The 5360-nt window shown below is 35.8% G+C and overlaps 1 pseudogene; it reads left to right on the top strand.

Annotated features, from left to right (window-relative positions):
* The first annotated feature begins 424 nt into the window (after nt 1-424).
* LOC149257216 (acyl-coenzyme A oxidase, peroxisomal pseudogene) lies at nt 425-1252 on the top strand (annotated as a pseudogene).
* The last annotated feature ends 4108 nt before the right edge of the window (nt 1253-5360 follow it).

Genomic DNA, 5360 nt, shown 5'->3' with positions numbered 1-5360 from the left:
AACAGAGCATTGTTCTCAACACATTCTTTCTAAAGAAGGTGGTTGTGGGGATGTAGTCTCTGCAAAAGGGGATCTTGTTGCAAATAAGCCTGTTGGGAACTTTTAGGCTTTTGATATGCCCCTGTTGTACATCCATGAGGAGAAATTCACAATCGGTGAAGCAGAGATGGCGTTAAATCCATGAGGAGAAATTCATAATCGGTGAAGCAGAGATGGCATTGAACCCACCGTTATATTCAAATCGAATGTCAGAGCCCTTCCAAAACTAGGTGTATATGCTCGTTCGCAAAGCCGTGGAATTCGAAGTCAACACCATACTCGAAGCTTTAGGAGGCTATACCTCAGTTCTTTGTTGTCCTCCATTCAGCTACGATGTATCATCAAATTCCTAAAAGAAAAGTCACTGAGTTTAGCATAATCGACAATGGAGAAACTATTTGATGGAGAGCAACTATGGGTGGTATGGTGACTTGACACCACAATGCAAAATGTATTTGCTGTTGTGCGTTGAAGTTGAATCTTAGTAGGTTGTGTTATATTTTGATAAGAGAATTTACTATGGCACCCATAGCAGTCGGAGATGAGGTTCCAAACAACGTTCTTCTATCCACTCTTTGGCCGCTAGGAAGAAGATTATTCTTTTCGGCATCCCAGGGGGCTTTCACTCCAATTTAAATCCAGTAATTTCTCGTTGTGAAGGACAGGACCATTTGCGAGACCCAAAATTCTAGCTCAATGCATTTAGGTATCGGACATCAAGATTGTTGCATACTACTGCATTGCGTCTAAGGAAGCACTCAAAGTCACTTGGCAGTTTTGAGGCATGGAATAGATGCTTGAATCATTTACTAATACTTGTTGAATCACATATAGAGTCTGTGATCCTTGCAAGATTTATAGAGGTTGTCAATAGATGTAAACACAAGAACGATCATGCAGACTTAAAGCTTCTCTGTGATCTTTATGCACTTGATCGAATTTGGAAAGACATTGGAAGCTATAGAAATGTAGACTATGTTGCACCCAACAAGGCTAAGGCAATTCTTCGGCTCAACGAATACCTGTGTTTTGAAGTGAGGAGTGTGGCAAGAGAACTTGTGGATGCATTTGGTATTCCTGATTTTGCATTACGTGCACCAATAGGTATGCAGTCTGGACAGTATGCTGAGTATACACAATTTGTCGGCTTCTAATGCGTCCATTGAGAGCTGAATCAGAGGCCTAACTATACAGATATTTTAAACTCACTATTTGACAATTGGTAATTTTAGATGAGAAAAGCAGAGAAAAATATGCATTATAGATTTCTGAATATAAGTTGGAGAGGCCAGAAGAAGCTTGGGACCCATCAATTGAATTAGATAGGGAATTCATAAAAAATTCCTTGCTCTCTATAGAAGCTATTGCAAGTAGACATAGCAGGATGTAAGGATAGATATATCGTACACCTTGTGTCTGGCTTGTATGATAAAGATGAATATTGGATATACAAAGCATCCCACTATAGAAGAAGGCATTGTGAAAGGATATTGGTGGAATATATCCAAGATTCTAGTTTGTTGAAATTTGATCTTGACCAAGTTAGGCCTCGACTTCCTCATCCCATTGCATTATAGAACCAAGTATTTTTGTGAGGGACAAACAATTTTTTTTTATGTGTTTTCAATCAGCAAGCCTCCACCTATGTCTAGAAATTCTAGTTCTATCAATCCGAAAGACCCGCAGATATAAATGAATGCTTCAGCAAGGGCCACAACGGCGTAAATGTATCAGATATGGAGGATGAAAAGATTGATTCGTCATCTTTAAACCTGCTTGATGTGCACAGAGGCAGCGATGGTGAAAATCAGTGCCATGACAACCAGAGGTGTAATACAGCAACAATACGAGGAGAAAATTGGTCACAAAGCAGAGCGCCACCTTCCAAAAGCATTTAGGTCTATTTTTTTCATTCACTCATTCTCACTGAGTGTAGAAGTGGTAAAATATACCTGGTTATTTTCACATTATGCCACAATGAAGTCATGCAATGTTGCATGAGGACATGCAACAAGTTCCACTGGCGGAGTATAGAATTCCATGACTGTTTTGTTTTGACACCCTTTTTCATCCATTTTCCTCTTTTCATCATCGCTACCAACTCAATAAAGCAGTAAAACCACAAATTTTAATAAGGTAAAAACATTTATATGTCTTATTTTTCAATATGCCTTATTATTATTAGCTACAGAATTAACATTATTCTGTAGCTATTTTACAAATCTACAGCTATCTCCATGGTTTACAGGATTATGGTGTGCCAACGAAGAAATAAAGCAAATGGGTGGTTGAGGATTGATCTCCTCCTATTCGCTAGGCCTATACACCCTTTCTTGCTGACTCAACCAACATTTTCCTCATTTGATAGATTGTTTTTGTTTCATGTTTACTAATGGGTTGTGTAAAAAAAAAATCAAAACAAATAAATAAAACTTAAAATAAATAAATAAAATCGCAAATGGACATTTCATAATTCTTGGAAGCAATTTATGCTAATTGGTTTCTTGGAGTTACTTCAAAGGAACTTGTGCGCAAAGGCAACAGGTAAAAAAAATTCACATTATTTTATTTGGTTGCTATCATTCATACTCATTCTTGCATTTTATGTCTTTCAAAAAGCTCCCATAGTTTTCATGCGAGATTTGTACTAAGATTTTACAGGTGCACAAACAATTCAAGTTCATGTAGTTGTGATCTCCAGAAATCACAATAAAACATGCATCATTGAAAGCTTGGAGAAGCTAATTCTTCATTACATATGTCATGACATTTTCCACTACACAGAAACCTTTTGTGTCATGATATGTTTACCCACACTTCTCCTTCAAAGCCTCATCAATCATCCATATTGGAGTCCACTGATTCATTGCCTTACCCATCATGACTTCATACATGTCTACTTTTCTAAGTCGCATACATTTTTTCCTTCTTTTCAGTTCAACCTTTTTCCTCACGAATAAACCATCCATCTCTCTACATTGCCTTGTTTTCCTTACCATAAAAATTGTTTGACCGTGATATATTTTATCTATATTCCTACCAATAATTTTGTACGAACTTGCGTTGACTGATGTGGGATTCCTTAAGGACCACCTTTCAACAAGTCTTGACCCATCGACCTCAGCACCTTATCTGGGATAAAGACTAGAGTCATTATTAGTACCTTGAGGCTTGTATGCATTAATGATAGGTTATTTCGCTAACAATCATGGGAATACTTGGATCTTGCAAGTGGCTTGGCATCATCTCATCCATTCGCACTTCGCAAGATGTACTTAGGTACCTTGGCACTCATTGCCATTAATGGTGAGTTTGCTTCACATTGGTTAACGACATTCATCAATGGTCGGTAATCCATTGACTTCTCTTCATGCTCAACACAACACATTTATTCGCATGACTAGAATTGTACCATCGAGTTTTGTAACGATTGAAGACTACATCATCTCAACAGTTTGCAGCAAGAATCAAATTGTAACAACAACAATAAAGATCATAATCTTGTCACCAACACAAAGAGAACAAAGAAGTAGATCAAATTCACTTGTTTACATACTCCATGATCCAACATCAGCAGCCACACTCTTCAGTAAACACAACTCATCCACATTGAAGGTAAGAGAAGGTATGTTGTTTTCTAATTGTTAGTCATACAATTCCTTAAAATGCTAACATAATAATTTTGAAAATTCCTCACTCCCTTTCTCATATTGTCATAAACTGAAAAACACCTTTAGTTGGGGGAAAGGGACATCAATTCATTTTACACACCATCACACATTTTCATTTCATTCCAACTCGCATATTCTTCCCAATCAACTATTGTTGCAGTATGATTCCAAAAAGATTATATGCTTTGCAAATTATCAATTCATTGATAGTTATTATAGGACTTTAAAAGAAAATTCTCAATGTTTTCATGAACTTTGATGCAACAAAAAATAAAAAGCATTGTTACACAAGAACCAATGCTCAAAAAATTGTGGTTGTCACACAAGAACCAATGCTCAAAAAAATTCGGTTGTCACACAAGAACCAACCATCAAAAATATATGTTGCAATCAAATATATTACACTTTGCAAAAGAGAATATTATGATGCAAAGATTGAAGAGAATTAATACAAGTCAAAATCTCATAAAGAAGCAAAGCATTTCAAGAAGATAAACTTATGGACAAATGAATCAATGCAATAGTTGCATTAGGACATGCAACAACTTCAGTTGGGGGGTATGTTAAGTCTCAAAATTGCCTTCCATCTTCATCCATATTTCCATCATTTCATAACCATTTAGCACTCATTTCATAATTATATAGCCTAAAAACCTACATCAAGTAACCATCTTCATTATTATATGGGTTAGGATCCTTGCTTTCCAAAGTTATTTATTTTATGTATATAAAGCGAATTTATGATTAAAAACTAGGAAATTAACATGGTTTCGTATATCTATATATGTGTTATGAGTTTTGTGACATGTGTAGTCTTATTTGGAGGTTCTAGAAGGGTCTTAATTGGCCTCCCAAAATCAAATTCGAATTTCAACTCAAGAGGTGGACCATATTCCAAGGAGACAGATCATGGAGATCTTGATGTATCATGGGATTTGTATCTAGTATTTAGGGATAAGTTGAGACAAGTATGGATCTAGTAGATATTTAAGGGATTTACATTTATTTAGAAGATGTCCCTAATTCATGTATAAATAAGAGGAGCATCCTTTAAAGGAAGTCAACAATTGTCAGTTATTCACTAGCATCAGATTTATGATTGTTCATCCAACATGAATAATATTATTTTCTTGCAATTATGAGTTATGAATGTTGCTTGATTCTTAACCAGTGATAGTTGTTCATGTGTGTTCATTGAGGAATGGACAGATCCCCATCAACCACAATTCACATACATCTGTAACATAGTTTAATTTATGTTATTTCCTTTCATGCAGGTGTGATTTACTTTCCGCAAGTGTGTTTTGTTATGTGAAGATTGATTTCCTTTCAGTAGCTAGTTTTTATGTGAGAAGGACAACCAGGAATCTTAAACAAGAGACTCTTCTCCATGCACTAGATTGAACTGAAACAAGATTTACTTTCTTATATGCTTTCCTAGATTAAATTTATGTGAAGATTTAATTGTTTCTTGAATTCCAGTTTATGATTTGATGCAATGGTAATTTTGTTGGAGTAGAACTGTGAGGAAGGACAACCACGACCTCCTAAGTTAGGAGCCCCTTCTCTTGCTTGCTACATTTTGAATCAGAAACTTTTTAGTTTCTTTAAACTTAGAAGTTATTTGTAATATCAATTTCCTTTCTTTCT

This window comes from Pinus tabuliformis, chromosome 6, assembly GCF_031772625.1.
Source record: "Pinus tabuliformis cultivar Carrire ecotype Pingquan chromosome 6, CPIR1, whole genome shotgun sequence".
Lineage (NCBI taxonomy): Eukaryota > Viridiplantae > Streptophyta > Pinopsida > Pinales > Pinaceae > Pinus > Pinus tabuliformis.
The sequence above is the reverse complement of the archived record's forward strand: the minus strand, read 5'-3'. Positions and strand labels throughout refer to the sequence as shown.